This window comes from Boleophthalmus pectinirostris, unplaced genomic scaffold, assembly GCF_026225935.1.
Source record: "Boleophthalmus pectinirostris isolate CB_2022bp ecotype Guang Dong unplaced genomic scaffold, ASM2622593v1 HiC_scaffold_1, whole genome shotgun sequence".
Lineage (NCBI taxonomy): Eukaryota > Metazoa > Chordata > Actinopteri > Gobiiformes > Gobiidae > Boleophthalmus > Boleophthalmus pectinirostris.
The window spans coordinates 32,481,495-32,505,156 of record NW_026570970.1 but is presented as its reverse complement, the minus strand read 5'-3'; positions in this window follow the sequence as shown (position 1 = coordinate 32,505,156).

Below are 23,662 nucleotides of genomic sequence, written 5' to 3'. Positions count from 1 at the left end.
GTCTGTTTAGGTGTGAACTAATACACTCCACACTCTGTATTTGTAGCCACACCTGCCCTTGGGGCAGACTGACCAAGGCAAGACTGCTAATCTGAGACATCAGCCCCCTGATCACCACCAACACTCACGCACACACCACACTCATACTAGGCAGTGCTGGTGAAGTGTCTTGCCTAATAACTAATAACTAACTCTAACCAGGTCGACAGTCGCGCAGTAGTGGAGTGTTTGTCCACTGATCCAAAGGTTGGTGTTCAAATCCCGCTCTTGACATAAACATCATTGGTCGAATGCTCAGATCTACTGACTCACAGGTTGGCGGTGAGATTCCAGCTGCCAGACTAATACTGTTATTGTGTTATTGGGCAAGACACTTAACTCATCTCACCCCCAATGTCTGCATACACTGTTGTATGAATATGTGTATGAATGGGTGAGTGCTGAATATGTCTTGCTTAAGGACACAACAACACTCCACACTTTAGCTCTGTATTCCCTGAACAACTGGAGCTAAACACTAACATATTTTTACCTCCATTCTCCCACATATAGTCCACTTTGACCTCTGGGTGTTCGGTTAGCATAACAGCCAGCGTCTCAGAGGGAATTATGGGTAATGGAGCTGGGGTCAAAGGTGAGGGGTTAAGACCACCTGTAAAAATATGGAAAAGGCAACACCAGAGCCTAAATGTGCCTCATACAAGCAGGATAAGGAGGTGAGCGAGAGAAAAACCAGGGACAGTGAATGCACCACTGCACACAGACACAATAATGGTTGGAAAGTGTACAGAAATTTCAAGTAGAATATACTGGGACTAAACAAGAACTAAAGAAGATCTAAAGCAGGTCTAAAACTGGTCTACAACAGAACAATAAATCCCCCAACAACATAGGTGGTAATTATAAGTTATGCATGTACTTTTTGGAGCAACTGTACTTTAAGAATTTCTTTCAACTTCAGATAGTACATGGTAAATTTGAAGTAACAGTAGTAACAGAAGTAAATCTTGTGGTTACTTAACCGGCCTATATTTTATTCTCTTAAAAATGTAAAATGTGACAATTTTTATATTTTATGTTTTGCTTGTCCCCGATATTGAAATTATGAGGATCAGGCTGGTCCTGGTTAGTAGTTGAAAGGGAGACCACTGAGAATACTACAGAAAGAAAAGGCAGTGAAACTACTAGAAACTAGAAACTACAGTAAGGAAGCAGTGACTCTAGTGGAAACTGTTGTTGTGTCCTTAGGCAAGACACATCACAGACGTTACCCAATATGAATGTGGTATGTGCGAGAGAGTTGGTAATGGTGGGAGTGGCCGATGGTGCAGATTGTGAAGTACTTTTGGGAACTCCACCCATTTTGCTAAACCAGGACTAAACCAGGTCTAAACCAGGACTAAACCAAGACTAAACCAGGACTAAACCAGGACTAAACCAAGACTAAACCAAGAATAAACCAAGACTAAACCAGGACTAAACCAGGATTAAACCAGGACTAAACCAACACTAAACCAGAACTAAACCAGGACTAAACCAAAAATAAACCAAGACTAAACCAGGACTAAACCAAGAATAAACCAAGAATAAACCAAGACTAAACCAAGACTAAACCAGAACTAAACCAGGACTAAACCAAAAATAAACCAAGACTAAACCAGGACTAAACCAAGACTAAACCAGGACTAAACCAAGACTAAACCAAGACTAAACCAGGACTAAACCAAGAATAAACCAAGAATAAACCAAGACTAAACCAGGACTAAATCAGGAGTAAACCAGGCTTAAACCAGGACTAAACCAAGACTAAATCAGGATTAAACCAGGACTAAACCGAGATTAAACCAGGACTAAACCAAGACTAAACCAGGACTAAACCAGGTAAATGAATAAAAATATTGGTGTTTAAAAGTGCACTGTGTAACTTTTCTAGTAGAGGGTCCACCACTTGCTTGACTCGAAGTAGTTTTTTCCTGAAATGTTCTACAGTATGGCATTTCATTTATTATTATTTCTCCATGGACAAGTTACAGGTTAGATTTGTGGAGAAGTGGGCCCACTCACAGTAATGTGTAGTTTTGCAGCAGTTTTGAGAAATAAAAACACCTGTAATTGAATAGACATATGATATATTTGTTGAATGCCATACTGTGGAACATTCTTGGCAAAGCAATGACATCACCATAGAAATGAGGAGATGGCAGACCCTGCACCAGAAGAGTTAGACAGTGCACTTTTAAGTGTACTCACAACCAAAATATTAAGGCTGAATTCACTTGAACATACAAAATGAAACTGAACTGGGAACTAAACCTGAACAAGACCAGAACTAAACCAGGACTAAACCAGAACTACAAAGAGGAAACCAAGTCTACACCAAGACTAAACTGGGATCAAACCAGGACCAAAGCAGGGCAAATGTAAGCTCAGCCATTCTTTAATGTAATCTATCTCAACTTTCTCTGTCCCTGTGTCATTTACACCCTCTGTGGACCAGGTGTTGAACTCCAGACCTGCTTTAACCTGGTTAAGTCCGGGTTTGGGCCCAGCTCTCATCGGACCAGATTAATGATCTAATTTTAGCTTAATCCTCCTTTGACAAAGTCCGGCTGGCACCAGAGCGTCAGGGGTCGTGACCTCTGGATGGGACTCTGAGGAACACGACTGAAGACAGACACGAGTTTGTTTAAACATCCAACAAGAACAAGAGGGATGATCGCAATGGAAAAAGTGCTACAAAGAGCTGCTTTATTTCACGGACAGATCCAGGCTTTACATTTACAAATCTAAGAGTTTTACTTCAAAGCTGTACTCTGTTACTTCAAAGCTGTAACTGTTTGGGATTAAATTAGGTTTTTCGAGTTCATGCGATGGTTAAATGAGTTATTTGAGAAAAAATATGATCAAAGGCAAAATACCAATTTAGTTTTAAGCTTAAAGAGGGGGTATTATCCAAAATCGACTTTTTGGAGCTTTTTACATGTTATAACTGAGGATCCAACCTTTTTCGGTTCCAATACCAATACCACGGGCTTAAGTCTCTGCCAATACCTATCAACTTATACCAGTGCTTTTTTTACCAGTGCTAAAAACTGCTTTTATTCTGTTAAAACAAAACAAAAATAAGTCAAAACTGTGTTATGTAGCTGTTATTTGTCTCTGAAAATAACCATTGAACAGTTCGTAAATAAAAGTTTAAACATTATGAGATTTTATCAGGGTGACTGCGAGATCTTAAAAGTCTTAAAAAGGTCTTAAATTTCATGCTCCTAAATTAAGGCCTTAAAAAGTCTTAAATTATGTTAGTCTTTTTTCACAAAGGTCTTAAATTTCATTAGCTTTTTTTTTTTTTTTGTATACTCAACCGGGCTGCAGTGCAATGTTAAATGGTGGGAGGGGAAAAAAACAATGTGAACTCATGTAACGTGAAGAAACTTCTAATTTGGAGTATGCGCAAAAAATACTTGGTTTCTGACACTGGCAGCAATGAGTAAACGATCAGTAGTGTGGAGGAAGACATGGGATGGATCATGGGGAACTGTCGGTTTAATCCACAGTGGCTCTTAGATTGCAGATATAGTACCGGTAGTTGGTTGGTCATTATTAGAATTGAATCTGGTGTTTTTTGCCCAAAAAATGGGTGCAATGTTGGTCTTCATTTTCATTTAAGTAGTCTAAAATATGTCTTACAAAAGTCTTAAATTTGGGGTAGTCAAACCTGGGGATACTCTGCTTATGAACCAACTATGACCTGGATACACTATAGTCTTATTACTGTATTCTCTGGGCTATTAGGCGCTCTGGATTATAAAGCGCACTGTCATTAAGCAGTCTATTTTCGAACTTTTTTCCACAAATAAAACGCACCGGACTATAAACTTAACACAACAGTTGGATGGGCCAGTGGGACTTTGTTTGTGGCGTTCACGGTGACTCTCAGCTTTGCTCAATTGTGGCGTGTAGGGAGGGTGCTGTCTGGGACCACTGGATTGTTGGCGTGTTCGCAGTGACTCAGTTGTTCAGTTGTGTCTAGAAGTGGCACATTGCACTCGCTTTTTCGGTTCGTTCCTCCGTTCCGTTCCTCGTCCACGTGGAGTGATGAGTGTGTCTGTGGGTGTGTTTCGCTGTGCGGTCGCTGTCTGCTCCGTGTGTGTTTGTGTGCGCTGCAGGTGGTGCGGCTTTGTAGTTTACCAAAGTCGTGCTGGGACACCTGAGTGGATTCGTGTATAGGGCGCTCTGGATTGTAGGGCACTCAGTCGTTTTTTGATGGGGTTGGAGGCTTAAGAGCGCGTCTAATAGTCCGGAAAATACGGTACATCAATTTATATTCCCATCCAGGATATCGGCTGCATAATGTTTCCTTATCAAAAATATGCCAGAAATGGGTTTATATGTCATCCATACATTTGAACCCTCCTTATGGCTAGCTGTAAGATTCTGCCCAATACTCCGCCCACAAGCCTATGTCACCCATGCTCCCACACGACAATTTGTCATAAATATACCTCAATACACTACAACTTCACAAACCTGAAGCGAAGTGCTGTAGTCTCATTAGCGAAATCCATGGCGATTGTGTTGTGATAATCCTCTGAAGGGAGAGTGACATAGCGCAAAGGGAGGGGAGACTCAAAAGCAAAACTGAAACTAATAAAACATTTTTGATACGTTGTTTTCGGTGAATATAGCAAGAATAAGTAGTAACACAGTGATCTAAATATGTTATGTGTTCGCGATTAAAAGCCCATAGAATTGTATTTTCCCCTCGTTAACCTTTTGTCCTCTACACCAAACAGAAGCCACGTCGTCACCTCGGTCACCCTCACTCTCCCCCACTCTCCTCCTCACTGTAAACAGCCCGTGCAGCTGCTACACAGACACGTGCGCTAAATCAAATGATACTATCTGGCAAAAGAGAAAGAGATGATACTCCAGGAAACTCTTATTATTCGATTCACAGAAGTGCAGAGTGAAAGAAACTGTATATATACTGCAGACATACTTCCATTTTGAAACTACAAAGGGCTATCGCAGGTCACTAATCAAACTTGTCCCCATATATTAAAGAGGAAGCAATATTTACAGCAATCAAATCAGAATCAGAATTGGAACCTTAAGGACTGAAGACACTGAAGATGCTTTATGGAACTTTTCAGGTGCATTGTCCACCACCTGCTGTTTTTGATCATGGGTGGATGAAGTAGTCAGTTAAGTAAAAGTACAGATACAACTGGGAAAAATTACTAAAGTAAAAGTAAAAAATACCACATGAAAAAAATTGACCTACACTACCGGTCAAAAGTTTTAGTACACCACACTTTTTCCAGTTTTTTTACTGTTTACTGTTGACAAAAACATATTCTAAGCTTTTGATTCATGAAAGTGTCCACACCTTTGGCAGATACAACAGCTGAATACACTCGTGGCTCGTTCTTTTCACAATAGAAATCAAATATCGTTCAAGAAGTTCTTCACAAGTCTTTTGCAAAAGTTCCCATAAATGTGTGGCACTTGTAGGTTGCTTCACTCTTCTGTCCAGTTCATTCCAAAACCAGCTTGATGGGGTCTGGAGACTGTGCTAGACACTCATGTTTTCAAGTTTACCATCTTGTTGTTTTTTTCCTAAGGTAGTTTTGAGCTTGGACTTGTGTTTTGTATCTTTTATCTTTTTTTTAACCTCTGGCTGTACAGTACTTCATTGGACTTAAACAACTTGAACTGCAATAAATAACTGGAAAAATTAGGGTGTTTTAAAACTTTTGACCGGTAGTTTAAGTAAAACTTTTGAAGTACCTAGACCAATGAGGTTCATTTGGTCTTCCCATAATTTATGTTATTAGGTTCTGTTTTCATACCTGAGAGTTTAGATTGCTCACTTGTGCTCTTCCTCAGAGTGGTCAAGTGATGTTGCTGTGGCCCTGTCTTCCTACCAGCCACTCTGAGGAGGACCGGTAGTGAGCAGACAAAACTGTCAGGTATGAAACAAACTTGGTCTGTAAAAAGAACCTAATACGATAGATTGAAGTATCTGCTTAAAAATAGACTTTAAGAGTAAAAAATTATTTTAAAAAAGGACTTTTTTGAACAATTAAAGCGTTAAATATAGTGATTTTGAGTGATTCAACTGATTTCTTAATTTTTCTAGCTGTTTTGTGTTTTTGTATATTTGGTTTACCTGAAGTTCGGACGTTAACTCAAATTAAATGTACTAAAAATAAATCTCAATCATTTCAGCAGGTCTCAAACCATAAAGAAAAATACTGTTTTACAGTCCAGTCCTAAATTGTAGTGGAGTAGAAAGCACATATACATGTTCACAAATGTAGTGAAGTAAAAGTAAAACGTATCCACTGGAAAATGTACTAAAATAAACAAAAGACACTACGCTATTTTGTACTTTATTATCTCCCACCACTCGTGTCCATGGATATACTGTATATTTCTTTGCCTTGATCGCTTTGTATGTAATTTATTTATTTCACTTTTATATGCCACAGTTCCACAGTATGGCATTAAACATATCTATCCCCATGGAGACAAGAAGGTGACCCTATCATCAGTCCAAGTTACAGGCCAGGTTTGTGCATAGGAGAGCCTGCTCATGCATGTTTATGAATGGATTTTTCAGCAGTAAAAACATCTGTAATTCCATAAATGCAAGATAAGTTTAATGCCATACTGTGGAATATTCCAGGCAAAGCAATAAAATCTACAGAGACACAAGCAGGTTGGTATAGTTCATCTCCAAGTAACATAATTTACTCCACAAACACCAGAATATACCGCTAACCCCTTTTGAGAACAACTGAATTAAAAGTGCTCATTTAGCTCAACCCAAATATTTGAAGTTAATATGACTTTTCATTTATCACGACTTAAAATTAGGAGTTTTCAAACCACTGGAATAAGTTCACTTATTTGGTGAAGCGCTTTGAAACTGTGTTGCATTTTAGAGTGTATAATATATAAATTAAGTTTATTTTTAATCATCTCTATTTGAAACAATAGAAATAACAGGACTTTATCACTCTCAGTGTTTAATTACTTAAATCTACTAAGTTGTTCCTCATCTATATTTTTAAGTTACGTTCACTTATACCCATAATAGTTCCTTTTAAATAAAAATATTAGTTAAAATTACTCAAAAAGAAGAACATGTTACAGCAACTTGACATAATTAAGTTAGTAAGACTATTTCTAAAACTATACACAACTTAAACTATTTAATTACTTTGAACGTTCGGGTTTCAGTGTATTATAACATTGTTCCCTCATCAAAAAACATGCCTGAAGATGTTTTAGACATCACCCATGCATGTTTCAGTAATTTAATACAATGTTTTGAGTGAATATAGAATTTTTAAAACAATAAAAAGTAACATGGTGATTTAAATATGTTATGTGTTAGCAGTTAATTCCCCATAGAAGTAAAAAAATCCCCTCTATAATTCTCCGAAAGCATCATCGTCTTCTGTTTTGTTATATTTCTAGGGATTGCGGTGTTAAAATACTTACTGCTGGTTGAAGACAAGGGGCTGTAATCCGACCTGGAAGAGGAAAAAACAGGAAATGTATGTCAGAAAAATTGTAAATAGTCTATGTAAAATCCAAACTTTACTACATTATCACCTTACATGAAGCGTCCATTTTGAATACAAGCTGATTTTTCTGCTGACAGTTCACTTTCACATTTAAAATACACTGGGGATGGTTTTATGGTTCAGGTAGGAGCTTTACAGTTTATAATGGACTTAACAGAGGCTGGGGTTTCCATTTGAGACGAGCCTGAAGTGTAGCTATAGCAGTCAGAGTAAAACAATCCAAAGAGGAAATCCCCACTATTCAAATCGATGGTGCAATGTTAAGGGCCACACGTTTTTCCCCTCTACTGACCAAGGACTAAACCAGGACTAACCCAGAACTAAAATAGGACTAAACAAGGACTGGACCAGGTCTAACCCAGAACTAAATCAGGACTAAACAAAGACTAAACTAGGTCAAATCCAGAACTAAATCAGAACTAAACAAGGACTAATCCATGTCTAACCCGGGACTAAATCAAGAGTGAACAAGGACTAAACCAGGTCTAACCCAGAACTAAATCAGGACTGAACAAGGCCTGAACTAGGTCTAATCCAGAACTAAGTCAGGACTAAACTAAACCTAACCCAGAACTAAATCAGGATAAAACCAGGACTAAACCAGGTCTAACCCAGAACTAAATCAGGAATAAACAAGCAGTCATCGTTGTCCCAGGACTAAACCAGGTAAACTAGGATTTAACCAGATTTAAACTAGGTCTAGGACTAGTCAGAATTTAACTAGGTCTGAATCAGAGCTGACACAGGACCGAACTAGAACCAAACCAGATTTAAAATAGGATTAAACCAGTCTAACTCAGGACTGATTTTACCAGGACTAACCCAGGTCTAAGCTAGTACAAAACAAGGACTACGCTGTGTTATTCTACTAACGAGTTTCCTAACAAGTACTATCCCAGGCTTAACTCAGGACTAAACCAGTTCTAAAGTAGACTAAACCAGAACTACAGAAGGAAGACTAAAACCATGTCTACACTAAACCCAGGACTATATGAGGTCTGAAGCACCTCTAACCACTTCAGTCTGGGAACTCCCCACAAGAACAGCAGTTATCCAGGACAATACCACTAAACTAGGACTAAACCAGGACAAAACCAGGAGGGGTAAACCAAGACTAAACTAGGACTAAAGCAGGTCTAACCCAGGACTAGACCAGGACTAAAGCAGGTCTAACCGAAAACTAAACCAGGTCTAACTCTAAATTAAACCAGGACTAAGGCAGGTCTAACCCAGGACTAAACTAGGTCTAACTCAAGACTAAACCAATACAAAAGCAGGTCTAACCCAGGACTAAACCAGGTCTAACTCAGGACTAAGCCAGGACTAAACCAGAACTAAAGCAGGTCTAACCCAGGACTAAACCACGTCTAACCTAGGACTAAGCCAGGACTAAACCAGAACTAAAGCAGGTCTAACCCAGGACTAAACCACGTCTAACCTAGGACTAAACCAGGACTAAAGCAGGTCTAACTCAGGACTACAGTAATCCAGATCTAGCTCAGGACTAAAGCAGGTCTAACTCAAGACTAAACCAGATCTAACTCAGGACAAAGCCAGGTCTAACTCAGGACTAAACCAGATCTAACTCAGGACAAAGCCAGGTCTAACTCAGGACTAAACCAGATCTAACTCAGGACTAAACCAGGACTAAACCAGGTCCAACTCAGGACTAAACCAAGACTAAAGCAGGGCTAACTCTCTTTTCATTCCGCACTCTTCTCTCCAATTTATGTCCCTCTTTTTTATTTTAATATTTATGTTTTGATTTGTGTTTTATTATGATTTTAATGTATTTCTTATTCTGTAAAGCACTTTGAATTACTTTGTGTACGAATTGTGCTATACAAATAAACTTGCCTTGCCTTGCATTGCCTAACTCAGGTCTAAACCAGTACAATCAAGAAGACTACACACGTTTCCTGTACGTTACAAAGACTTTTCATATCCTCCTACGTTCAAACAGAAAGCATCCTGGCTTTCTGGCCTAAAAGCGCAGACTTTCTGTACTGTTTCAGAAAAAAATATTGCTTAAAACATTTAAAAACATTCAAAACACATTGTAAATCCTTCTATAAGACTGACAGTTGTATGTATAGACAGTGTGGGCTCTTAAACCTAAACTTGTGGTCTGCAGAGAACACTGGTATGACTTTCTACTGTTTTACTGACATGTGAGTTTATTGTACTTCATTGATGTTTAAAGAGGGGGTATTTTACTTCTATGGTGTATTTACTGATAACACACCAAATATTTAGGTCACCACGTTACCTTTTATTGTTTTGAAAATGCTATATTCAAAACAATGTTGCCTCTCTACAGATCTGACTTGTAACTTGGTCTGGTTTGGTCGCCATGAAGATAGAAAGGTTTAATAACATACTGGGAAACATTCCAGCCCGAGCATTACCAGAAAAGTTACACAATGCACCTTTAAGTTTCACTCCCCCTTCAGAGCGCAACACAATCACAACACATTTGGCGTGCATTTAGGTAATTAAACTACCGCACATCGCATCAGATTTGTGAAGTTGTAGTGTAGGCTTGTGGGCTGAGTACTGCACAGAATCGTACTGATAAACATGGAGTGTTTGAATAGGACCTGGGAGAGATCACTAGATTACACAAAGACACATGGATGGCATATAAACAGTGGTGGAACATAAAAGTAGTGAAGTACTGTAGTGTAAATTTTAGATATCTGTACTTTACTTGAGTACAATTTTCAGTTTTTAATTCACTACATTTGAGAGCAGGTATCCTTACTTTTTACTCCACTACATTTTTGACAGGACTGAAAAGTAAAAGTATTTTATATTATTGTTTAAGCAAATACAAATATACAAATAAACAGCTAGAAAAAAATATTGATTCAATTGTTTCTATTGAGGAAAATTTCTGCCCAAATCTGTATCAAAATTAAATTTGAAGCTTCATTACATCTCAAAATATGCACAAAATACTATTACTTTTTACTCTTTAAGTACATTTTTAAATGGGTACTTTAATGCTTTCACTGAAGTAGATTTTTCCTTGTGATATTTTTACTTTTACTTGAGTCATCTTTTGCGCCTGTATCTGTACTTTTACTCAAGTAACAAAATAAAGTACTTCTTCCTTTCTGCATCTAAAACCTCTTCAGGCATCAGGTTTTTGATGAGGAAATGTTATAAAATGGTAGAAAACCTGAAAAAATCCATTTTGCAAAACTACTACTTTAAATAATTTTTTAGCATTTAAAATTCTTAAAAACTCATTATTTCTGAATTTTAACTTTTTCTTTTATCATTAGAAGAGGAATGTTTGGATTGGACACTGCTCAGAGGCCCAGCAGATGCACATGCCTTCACTGTAACCTGATTATTCCTTTATCTAATTGAAATCTAAGAACTCTAATTAGATTTCAGCTAATTTAATGTCAGCTGTTCAAATATTTTTAACTCCTTAAATGACAGAACCAGGAGGCAGGTAAAATAAAAGAAAAAAAAGTTATTAAAAATGTTTGAAGTAATAGTTATGAAGATTATTCTGTAAAAGTACTACTATCACTACTATTATCACTTTGACTACTATTACTACTACTACTACTACTACTACTACTACTACTACTACTACTACTACTACTACTACTACTACTACTACTACTACTACTACTACTACTCCCACTACTACTACTACTACTACTACTATTACTACTACTACTACCAGTACTACAGCTGTGCAGTTAATGAGACTTTAATTGTTACTGAGATTCCTTTCTACTCCTTTCTGAATGATCACTTTGGGTCTTTCTAATGGAGAGATCTACAGCCAACCATCTGTCAGTCAAAGCCTGTGGTTTTGTTGCATGGGATCCAGAATCCACACACTTCTCCAATACTTTATGCAGATGTGAGTCTGCTCACTGTTGAATCTCCCCGAGTTCAGACAGACATGACTGACAGATGGATAAGCCAATCAGAGGCATGCATATTCTGTCTGTATCAAAACAAACATGGCTACTTACAAGGAAAAAGAAAGATAAAAGAAATATCACAGGGGACTGAAAAACATTTCTGCAGAATTGATGAGCAAAGCACTAATCTTTGTTCATCTGAGGTGAGAGAAATGTGACCATCATAGAATGTAACCAAGAAAAAGTAGGAAAGTACAGTATTTAAGTAAAAAAAAAAAAAAAAAAAGGTATCTGTACTTTACTTAAGTGTGTGAAGAATCCCCCGGTCATCCAGGTAGAATCCATGGTGAGGAGAAAAGTCAGTTTGTCGACTGGACAAAAGTTAGTGTGGTTGAAGACATTTCGCAGCTCATCCAAGCTGCTTCTTCAGTTCTGGTCAGAATGCTGGTGGACACTTGCATTTCTGACCAGAAACGTCTTCAATCAAACTAACTTTTGTCCTGTCGACAAACTGAATTTTCTCCTCACCTTTACTGAAGTGCATTTTAAAGTGAATCCTTTAACTTCACTACCTTTGAGAGCAGGTCTCTGTACTTTCTACCCCACTACATTTTTTTACTGGACTGAAAGGTAGAAAGTATATTTATTATTGCTTTGAGACCTGCTTAAAAACCTACATTTGAAGATTTTATACACCTCAAAATTTGGACGAAATACTTTTACTTTTTACTCTTTAAGTATATATTTAAACAGATACTTCAATACTTTTACTTTAAGTAGATTTTTTTTCATGTGATACTTTGACTTTTACTTGAGTATTTCTTTGCTCCAGTACGTACGTTTGTACGTAAGTATCAAAATCAAGTACTACAACATCCACCACAGTTGTTTTCACATACATCACTGAAACAAAGTATTCTGATTTTGTGTTGATTAACATGCTTGGGTGTAGCTCAAGAAACAACGGAGGACCTGGGGACTACGATTGAAGAAATGGAACCTACTTTTTTAGTTAAATGGTCTTGATTATGAGTCTATAGTTCCAAGAAATTGTTATTGACCCATCAGTCTGTAACTTTTTACCCAAAACACACACTAAAACACAAGCATGTGTTTTCATTATGGATGTTTTAGTCCGTACTGCGAGTGGGCTTGCATCTCCAAAAACCTGACTTTTATTTGGCCTGAAAGTGAGTCTCCTCTGTTTGTTTCCATGTTGTTGTTTCTTTGGCTATAATCCACAGTATGGCATAAAATGTATCCGTCTCTAGGGATAAAGTTCCAAAGTATGGCTTTCTTTCTGTTTCCATTGAATCATCCACTTGACTTTCCACCTCCAGAAAGTTACATGCTATCTATCTTGAAAGGTAACTTTTGGTTGGGGGTTGGTCACCTGCTTGTTTCTATGGAGATGTCATTGCTCTGCCTGAAATGTTCCACAATATGACATTAAGCAGCTCTACTTTACATTTATTCAATCACAGGTGGTTTTATAACTCAAAAATACCTAGAAAAACAGGCAAAAACATTCCAGAAAAAGCAATAACATCTTCACGGAGAAAAGCATTTGACGGACCCTCCACCAGAAAAGTTAATGCACACAAGTAGCAGTTTGAGGACCGTATAAAATATGTACAGTCAGTGCAATATAAATCTGAGTCCAAATTGTGATTAAAAATGTTGTACCAGCTACTTTCCACAAATGCATAAAACACTTTTAACAGCTCAGGAAATAGTTCATGCCACATAATACTCCTCCAACAGGTAGAGAGCATAATATATACAGTAACTTTATTATCCCCGGTGGAGTGATCTGACAGAGTGGACACTGCTGCTGCTGGCGCTGTCACATAATGAGCAACGGAAAGAACGTGGGATGGGTCTATTTCCTGGAGCAGGATGTTATCAATCTGACTTACAGTAAGACTATCAATTCAATGACAAATACTACGCAACTTCCAGAGGTGGGTAGAATAGCCAAAAATTTTACTCAAGTAATAAAAATGTTATTGCAAAAAAACAATAAGAGTAATTTAAAGAGTAACTATCTGGACATACCATCTGATTTATATTTATTCATAATTTAAGTTAATGTAATTTGGGGGACAAAGTTAATGTAATTTGGGGAAAACATGAAATAAGTCACAAAATCTGGAAAGACACAAAAATTTGAAAAAAATATCTGAAGGAGTGCTGCAAGAAACACAAATGTCCAAATCATGTCATATTGTCAACATAAAGCTTTTGTCACTTAAACTTACTCACAATGGGAAGAGGAACCACAACTTTTACTCAAGTAAGAGTACTTTTCCTTCATTAAAAATATTACTTAGGGCCTGATTACGTGAGAATGCTTGCGGGTAAAAACAACAAAATATCTTATCGGAAGTGCCTTTTGTTTAGACGGTGACGGATTTTTAGGGCTTAAAAATGCAAAAATCTGAAACCACCCTCCAGAATGGAAAAATGTAATACACTCCACTGTAGTGTTTCTGTCTACACCAACCCAAGAAGCAAAACTCTGGTCAGATCTGCTCACATCACGTACGCGTTTATGCCACATACATACAGTACACAGAAAAAGACATGCATGCCCAATCAAATTCCTCCTGAAAACGCTCGTCTAAATGCAGAATAAAAAGTGAAGACGTGACACCACTTTTGTGTCTTCTGTTCAAACTGTTATCATATAAATGTAGCCTTAATGGTGCACTGTGTAACTTTTTGGTTAGGGGTCAGTCACCTCTATGGTTGTATGGATATGTCATTGCTCTGCCTCAATGTTCCACAGTATGACATTAAACAGCTCTACCTTACATTTATTCAATTACAAAAAAACAGATATTCTGACTGTGAGCGGGGTTGCGTCTCCAGAGATCTGCCCTGTAACTTGGTCTGGTTTGGTCTGAAGATAGAAAGGTTTAATGCCATACTGTGAAGCATACCAGACAAAGCAATAACATCTCCATGGAGAAAAGCATTTGACGGACCTCCATCGGAAAAGTTACCCCAGTACACCTTTAAGTAAAAGTATGTCGCTATAGAAAAGTACTGTGAAAGGTAAAACATTTTTCTTAAAAAGTTAGAAAATGTAATGAGTATTATCCACCTCTGCTACCCGTACTTCTGCCTCTGTTATGCTCAAATTAAGTTGAGCATAATAGAGCTCAATTTCAAGTTGATTTGGTGGATAATTTTTTCCTTCATTAAATGAACAGTCCAAGTGGAGGGACATCTGACGTAAAATATCGTCTGATCCCATGATGGAAGGAGCTCTGTATCTTCTCCTACACTCACAGCAGCATCAATTCTTATATCATGACACCCAAATTAAAAAGGTAGCAACTGAATAAAAACATAAAACATAGCTAAAACATAGTTATTCTTGTGCTAGGACTATAACTGCTTCTAGTATATTTATAGTATATCTGCTACTACTACTACTGCTGCTATTACTACTACTACAACCAGTGTTTCGATACTTGGTCCAATCAGAGTAGTGGATTCTGAATACTTGGAATATTTTCAAACAAAGTTGCATGTAAATTATAGTATACAGACGCAACATACTAAAGTATTAAAAACAGCTTTATATTTGTTTGTTATCCATTTCCTATCAATAACTAAAGAAAATATTACATCTGAACATGCATTTTTTGTTGTTTCTCACCGATTCTTTGCAGTTTGAACTAAAAACTGTGTGATAGTACTGCAGTGTATTCCTTTGATTTTAGAAAAATATCAGAATACAGTTACAGTACAGCAGTGGTGGAATGAAAGTACAAAAGTAAAAGCACAATACTTATGTACAATTTTTAGGTATCTGTATTTTGCTTAAGTACATTTTACAGTGGATACTTTTTACTTTTACTTCACTACATTTGAGAGCAGGTTTCTGTACTTTCTACTCCACTACATTTTAGATCACGGACTGAAAAGTAAAAGTGCTTTTCTTGACTGTGTAAGACCTGCTGAAGTGTTTGAGACTTTATTGTTTTTGGCACATTTAATTTGAGGTAACGTCCAACTTTGAGCAAACCAAATACACAAAAGCGGCTAGAAAAATTAAGAAATCAATTGAATCACTTAAAATCTGATAAATTCTTTTTCAAAATCACTACATTTCATCCTTTAATTGTTATAAAAATCTCTGCAAAAATACTTTTACTTGTAGATTTTTCCATGTGATACTTTTACTTTCGACTAACGTTTTACCTTTTGTATCTATACTTTTACTTTAATAACAAAATTGAGTACTTCATTCACCACTTATTCTCTCTACATGTATTCAGTTACTTCCCAACACTACTACTAACACTTCCCAACACCACTACTACTACTAAATTCACAGTAGTTAGCAGCAGTAGTTTGGAGCTTGTGTCAGTGTAATGTGTCTCTGGAGTTTTCAGTTTAATTTAGTCCAGACTTTTCCAAACCACAACTCCTCGCCTGCTGCTCCCAAACCAGTGAAACATGTTTTTAACTCATCTTTGTCCAAGTGTAATAAAGCGAGGGAGAAGACAGAGAAAGACTGCAACGAGGCCAATTTGAAACCATGAAACGCCTTTAGAATTCAGTGCGATTCAGGTGTGTCCCAGGGCATTTAAAGGGAAACTCCAGTCTTTAAAACATGTCATTAATGTTTTATACTTCCACCAGGAATTACAAAAGAATGGTTTCCAGACCAAAATTGTCGTCGAAGTGTAAATTTAAAAATATAGAATGAACCGCACTTCCTTCCTGTGGCCAATTTTTATTTATGTCTGTAGAAAAGTTGACATTTAAGAGTCCCTTTTACGCAAGCCAAGTCTATACTAAAAGTTCATTCTTCGGTAGTTTAGTATCTGCTGATCCGCGCAGATTTTAAAGAAATAAAACGACATTAAAATATACAATTACGATTCCACGATGATAATAAAAAAAACTCTTTATTTAGCCAAGAGAATGTCATTTTCAACATTAAATCTTAGTACTTTCTTTTTATATTACCATGTGGTCCTATACCTGTGTAATTCCTCAGTCCAGGAAGGTTTCATACACAGACAATATAAAGAAGTGTGTTCGGGTCCAGTCAAATGAAGCTCACCAAAGTCGGCAGTTATGGGTGAATTTGGAGCCAGTTCTATACTAAGAATAGGAACAGATAAAATAGCAAAATAAAAACACCAGGATCATGTAGAGTGGGCTAATACAAACATTTTAAGATCAAAATGAGGAGTGTAACAGCAATAGTCACAGAGAGGGGCGATGTTTTTTCAAGACAGAGTAAACTGGAGACAGAGTCAATAGAGCCAGAAGCGCACCCATGTTCACTTCCTATTTGGAACTTATATGGGCACTGATTTTCTATTGATACATTGCGGTGACATCAAACTGGGGGTGTTCTGCGTGTATCTGTATGGTGGAATATTTAGGAGTTACCATGGTGACACAATGCACGCAAGCCAAGCCCGGGGTCTAAAAATGGCCGCCTATTGAAGTCAATGGGCCGAGCTCAATGGCGCATGACTCCAGATTAGCCCGGCGAGGAACTTCTGATGGATCTGGGCCAATTGAGCATGCGCAGAAGTGCTCTTTTCTCCGGCTGAACGTGGTCTTGTGTATCACGTGATTGCTTTGACCAATCAGAGCGAGAGGAGCTAGAGTGGAACAGAGTGGAACCAGAGCTAACGATTATAAAGCGTTTTTTAAGACAACTGAAGGATTTTGAGCTGAAAAAAAGTTTATGATCTAAAAATAGTTAAAAATTGCCACAAAATCCGACAAAAATCCTTTCTCGGACCAGGGGATTTTTTCGCTGAAGTACCAGTGAGTTAGCCTGATTCATCATACAGTTTCACTTCATGGAAACCTCGCAATGTTAGAATTTGTTCGCACAACGGTAGGCGGGTACTTTTTTATCATTTAACCAATCGCTGCTATTTGGTTGTGACATATGTAATGCGCCACTAACGGGACTAAATGGTATATTAAGCTTTTCCCAAATCTCGTAGGAAGAAGGCCAATAACATCTTTTTCCCTTGATGAAATTCACATGAAATTCATGAAATCAACATTCTTTTTATTCCATCTTTAAATCCTCGATCTCGAATCGTTGACAACACTGAATATATGGCTCTTCTCTGATTGGCTGGTGCCTGGACTTGCACTTCCAGGGATTTGCAAACCATGTAGACTCTAGTGTATTCTGATTCCTGACCTAGTTGCTGGAGAGAAATGAAATTGAGTGGAGGCACTAGGTGGCGCCAGCCTGTCTTATTTATCCACAAGGGAAATTATTTGAGAGCAATTAGTTTAACAGCACAAATAATCTCACGTGTTGTAGTTCCAGCTAAGTCAGTTCTTTATGGTCAGATTCAAGCTGAATAAAGCCTTAGACAGAGCTGAGCCTACAGTTAGCATCACACCCCCAGGGAATGTTAGTGACATATAATAAACAGCTTTTTCCCCCATTTGCACATATTTCCTCTCCTCCCCATGACAGTTCTGGATCAGAATCACATGGTCCAGGTGACTGTGACAGAACTATTCACAAACAGCTCACTCTGCGTGATACTGACAAGGACTGCACCATCTGGGACAAACACAGGGAGTGCAATCAAATAAGAAAAAAAAGGGTGAAGGAGTGGAGTGTTTGGCTTATGGACACAACAACAGTCAGTCTGAGTAATCAAGCTAGCAATGTTTTGGGTTTGTCAACATTCTCACTATCCGACTATTGGGGTTGTAAAAAGGAACAACAACAATCTATTGGTTTCAGAATGAGAAAAATGAGGACTGGTGCCATTAACAATTTGAACTAAATTTTTTTTTTCAATAGGGGAATAGTGCTTACAATGTTGCATAGAATAGGAAGCTGAAAAAAACTAAAACTAAATAATATACTAGGACAAAATTTGACCCATATACGCTATTTGCCAATCTATGACTACGTTTACACTGAAATGAATCCGCATATCACCATATCATCGTATCGGAAAAAATCTGCGTCCAGACACGACGTTTCTGTGTCCGTAATCCCTCCCTATCCACACAACTTTGAGCATATAAGTTTACGTTTTACAGAAACAAAACTTAAAGCTGCATGGATAATTTGCATAAACTAAGTGGTCAAAAAACAGCTGGCTATTGTGCGCTGATGCGGTTCAGCTTCTGTTGGACTAAAGGACATGACTCAGTGGAATACGTGTGTTCTAAATGTGACAGAGGGGTGTACTGCTAATGGTGATGGAGATGGTTCATGTTAAACTTTTCAGAGATTATACATCAGCATGGTCATTCGCATAGACTAGCCTCTTCGCGTTTTGGCGGTGAATTACTTTGCGGCGCACAGACCTAAATCAGCATATCAACGTTTTCAGGCGTCCACACAGTGCCGGATCAGATCCGTACTCAGATGAATTTGTGGGAGCTGGCGGCACAAGATCGTTCTGTCTCTGGAGCCATTTTCAATCTGATTAGTGTGGACGAACACTGCATTTGCAATGAAAATGATTCAAATACATACTAGTGTGGACGGGGCCTATGTTATAATGTTGTTTCCTCATCAAAAACATAACTGGAGTTGTGTTTTGTTTCACACATGTTTGATTAATCCTTTATTCTTTTATTATTAGTCTGTCTACAAAGTTCAAAATGCTCTCTTCCACCTTATGATGTCATGAAGTTTTCCAGCTACTCTTTACATTTAGTTCAGTAGAAGATTGGCAATTCCATTTCTGAAATTAACCAAGTGATTCTAGTGAAGGTGTATGGCAAGAAGAACTCGGCCTAAATATGCAGCATTTGTGTGTTAGATGTGTGTGAATGTAACAAAACACAACTCCAGGTCTGTTTGTGATGAGGAAACATTATAACATAGATCGGAAAATTGTGTAACGCAGGCCCTTTAATAATGAGATGTTTGTATCGTCATGACAACACTATGGCCACACACAGGTCTAGAGGGGAGCACATTGTTTCTAATAGGTCTAATGCACAAATGGAGGAGTCTCATACAGTCACATACCATCACAAGAAGGACATCTTTGTTTGGAAGCTGCAAAGAGAGGGGGGTAGAGTGAATTATCTTAATACAATATTCACATAAGATTTGACTTGAGCCTGAAAACAAAATAGAAAAAAAAAATCTACCTTTGCCATTACTTTTAGGCTGAGGTGGGTAGGTATTACAATTGTACTTACGTGCTGTTATTTCAAAGTAATATACTAACTAAACTACCATAACTAACTATATCTAGAAGTACAAAGTAGCGGGCCAAGAAATTACTGAAGTATAAAATTTAAAAAGTGTTTGGAGAAAGGACAACTCAAGTAAGAGTAACTGTCTGAAGGTAACAATTTTTATTTATTTATTTATTTAAGTTAATGTAACCAGAAAGACAAAATGATAAATATTACACAAAATTTGGAACTTTTAAAGCTCACTAATCATATAATATGGTCACCACCTAGTACTGTTTCACTATGGAATAATATTAGTAGTATTACTCAAGTAGGCGTAAAAGTATGGTGTCTGAAAACTACTTTCAGTACCATGAGTACTATACACTTTTTACGTAAAACATCGGCCTGTCGCGATAATTACTATATCAGTATTTGTTGTGTGTGCAACAGTGGGGAAATTTTTGACATTTTTCTGTATATACAAAAATATTTGAGCTATAGAAAGTAGAATAAACTACTTCTATTGCTAATCGTTGGTTCATTCAGCTGTTTATCTGCTGCAGCTCAGGCCTTTTAATGATACTGTCTATTTAAAAACTGGTTTACTGGAATATCCGGCTTTTTGGTCATTGGCAAAAAGTAGTTTCATTATTATTAGGGATGTAACAATAACCAAAATATGTGATATCGCATCGTCAGAGTTCTCACAATCATACCGTGGACTATTACAATATATCGAATTACAAGTCTCTTTGCTTAAATTAAGAGTTATTAGCTAAAAAAAAGACACAGGGAACTACATATCCTATGATCCTTTGCTCCATTTCAGTGTAGACTACATGAAGAAATAACAGTTCGAAGCACTTTTAAGCATTTTAACAGTTTTGTTAGTCTCCACAAAGTATCGCAATAAATATTGTACCATGAGATGTATATCGTGGAAATATTGCACCGAGAGATTTGGAAATTGTTACATCCCTAATCGTGAGCCTCCCACCATATCGCGAGCCTTCCCATGATATCGCAATAAATATCGTACCGTGAGGTTCATACCGTGACGATACTGTATCGTGAGACTTGGATATTGTTACACCCCTAATTATTATTTTTTATCATTATATTTCTCTGTAGAAATATATCAAGCTTCAAAATGTGTTTTCGTGACAGGCCTAAACACATTATTATACACACTAAATATAAGGGTGTCATATTGTGTTACAGAGATTCGGTTTTCTTAGTTCACTTGAGCTGTTAAATGTGTAGGTGTTTGTTGTGTGAGTGGCTTCTGACTTTTGAATCATTGGGTTACATGCTGTACTGGCCTTTTTGCTCTGATTAAAAGTTCATACGTAGTAGCAGTCATTACAGGATTACATATCTAATAGGAATTCAACATTGTATTGTATTATTGTATTTATCCATGCATATAGTACCAAAAAACATTATATAGGCCTTAGAGCTGTAGTCCTTCCTTAAAAAAATGTTCTTGTAATCTTTAAGCCATGTTATAATGTTGTTACCTTCTCAAAAACATACCCAGAGTTGTGTTTTGTTTCATTCATGTTTAAGTAGCCCTTTATTATCACTCTGTCAATATCTCAAAAGCTCAAAATGCTCTGTTCCACCATGAAGAAGTAGTTTTCGAGTTAACAGCTACCTTTTGAGGATTTATGAGACAACAACAGAAAGGAGATTAAACTCATGATTCACAAGTTTAATCTGTCTTTATAGAACCCCATTGTTTCCAAGTACTTTTTTTTTGCATATATGATTGTTTTTACATGAACTCCCCCTGCAGGTGTAGTTTTGCGAGCACAGTCAGGTACACGAGATACGTAATAGTTTTGAGAATTTTTCCCAAGCCTCCTTTCGATTACAAGTACAGTCACAAAGACCACATTGCCACACAACATGTCCTTATGGGAAATGTGGCCTATAATACTGATAGGTGATAGTAGCCAGATATTATACTCAAGTAAGAGTACAGTTACTTGAAAATAATTCTCCAGTAAAAGTAGCCTACACAGTTGTGGTCCAAGATATTAGTACATGAAGAAAGTTCCACAGTATGTCATTAAGTGTACCTTGTAGTAAACTAGTGCTGTCATGATTAGGGCTGGGTATCGTTAAGAAGTTGCCAATACGATACATATCTCGATACATAGGTCAAGATACGATACATATCTCGATACAGTGTATTTTTGATTTGACAAGATATATTCCAAATCAATTTGATAATAAAAAATAAATAAATAAAAATAATGTCCAAATCATGGATACTAAAAGTCTTTTTTAAACCATTTCTTGTGCAACATGAATATGAAACACAAACATTTTAATCATCAAAAAAGTTAATATGTCAAATGTGCCGCATAAATGAATTTCCTTCCTCTAAACAAGCAACAAAATAATTTCGTAAAAGATACCAAAAAAAATACTCTTGGCGATATATCGATACAGCAGCCCATGATATCGATTCTGTATCATCAGATTAAGAAATACGATACATCGATATTTCAATATTTTTGCACACCCCTTGTCATGATGATACTAAAATTTTAAACTTGATTTTGTTACTAAGGAATAGACTCAATTCTCAATACTGAATCTGATAGCACAATGAGAATTAAAATGCTCTTTAGACAATAGAATGTAATTTTTAAGCATTAACTCATCATACTTTCTTTTCTATTCCCATGTGGTCTTATATGTATCTGTGTAATCCATGGGTGTATACTAGTCTATGTGCTCTTATACTTGTTCTGATACAGCTCAAGATCATACTTAAACTATTCAGTTCATTTCTGTCTTGTGAATGTGACTTTTTTAGTATCAATACCTGCTCAAATTTAGTATCTGATTTTCCCATTTACTTTTGACAGCCCTTCTCCATGGAGTCGAGCAGTTGACAGCAAGTTACAGGTCAGGTCTATGGCGAGATGACCCTGCTCAAGGTAAGAACGCATGTAAGCTCCAAACGTTTCTGAAGCCATAGACTGATCCTTTGCGCACCTTGTTTCACCGTTTAAAAGCCTCAAATGTGAAATAAATCCACGGAGAGTGATCCAAGTGCAGTTAAAACCTCTTCACGGAGTATTCACATAATTGAGGACATACACAATGTACAAAAAGGGAATTTTAACAGGGAAGAAGGCAGGAGGTCAAAAAACTGTTTGGCTCCACTCCACAAATAAGGAGCCGTAAATCCCAAAATAATACAAAAAAAATAAAAATAAATAAAACATTACTTAAGTAAAATTATGATTAACGTTAGCATAATTAATTGAAAGGAAAAGGTCAATAGATCAAATTATTTTTAAGCAAATAATCAACAAATAATCATGTTAATCATAAACAATGACCAAAATTACCAAAAATCATCAACTTTTTAGTGGGGTTTAGGCTCCAACAGCGCATGTTTTTCGATGCATTTGTTGTGTTTTTATTGGTGAAAAATGCTATTTATAGAGATATTTAAATTTCTGGAACATTCTAGGCAAAGTAATACCCATATCTGCATTTCTGACAGAATGAGCTATATTAATGTATCTTTGAATAATGTGGATCTATGTCAGTTACTGTATATGCATTTTTCTATGTCGAGAAAATATCCAGCAACCTTGTGCATTGTTTTAAACTGTCATATGATTGTTTGTATGGCTTTAAAGCAGTTTATTACACAGAGATAAAACAAGAGTCATTGGATATACAAAGCAGAATACAGCCTTAAAACTGCTTAGGCTTTACTTGTATAAAAATCATGGTAGAATTGCACATTTGTATATTATCTAATTTAAAGATTTTATATATTACACAAAATTGACTCTTGTGAGCTTTAAGCCATCGTTTAATGCTGTTACCTCCTCAAAAACATACCTGGAGTTATGTTTTCTTTCATTCATATTTGTTTGAGTAAGCCTGGTTTATTAGTCTGTGCTCTGTTCCACCTTGTGATGTCACAAAGCGGTAGTTTTCAAGTTAACATTTACCTTTTTACCTGTC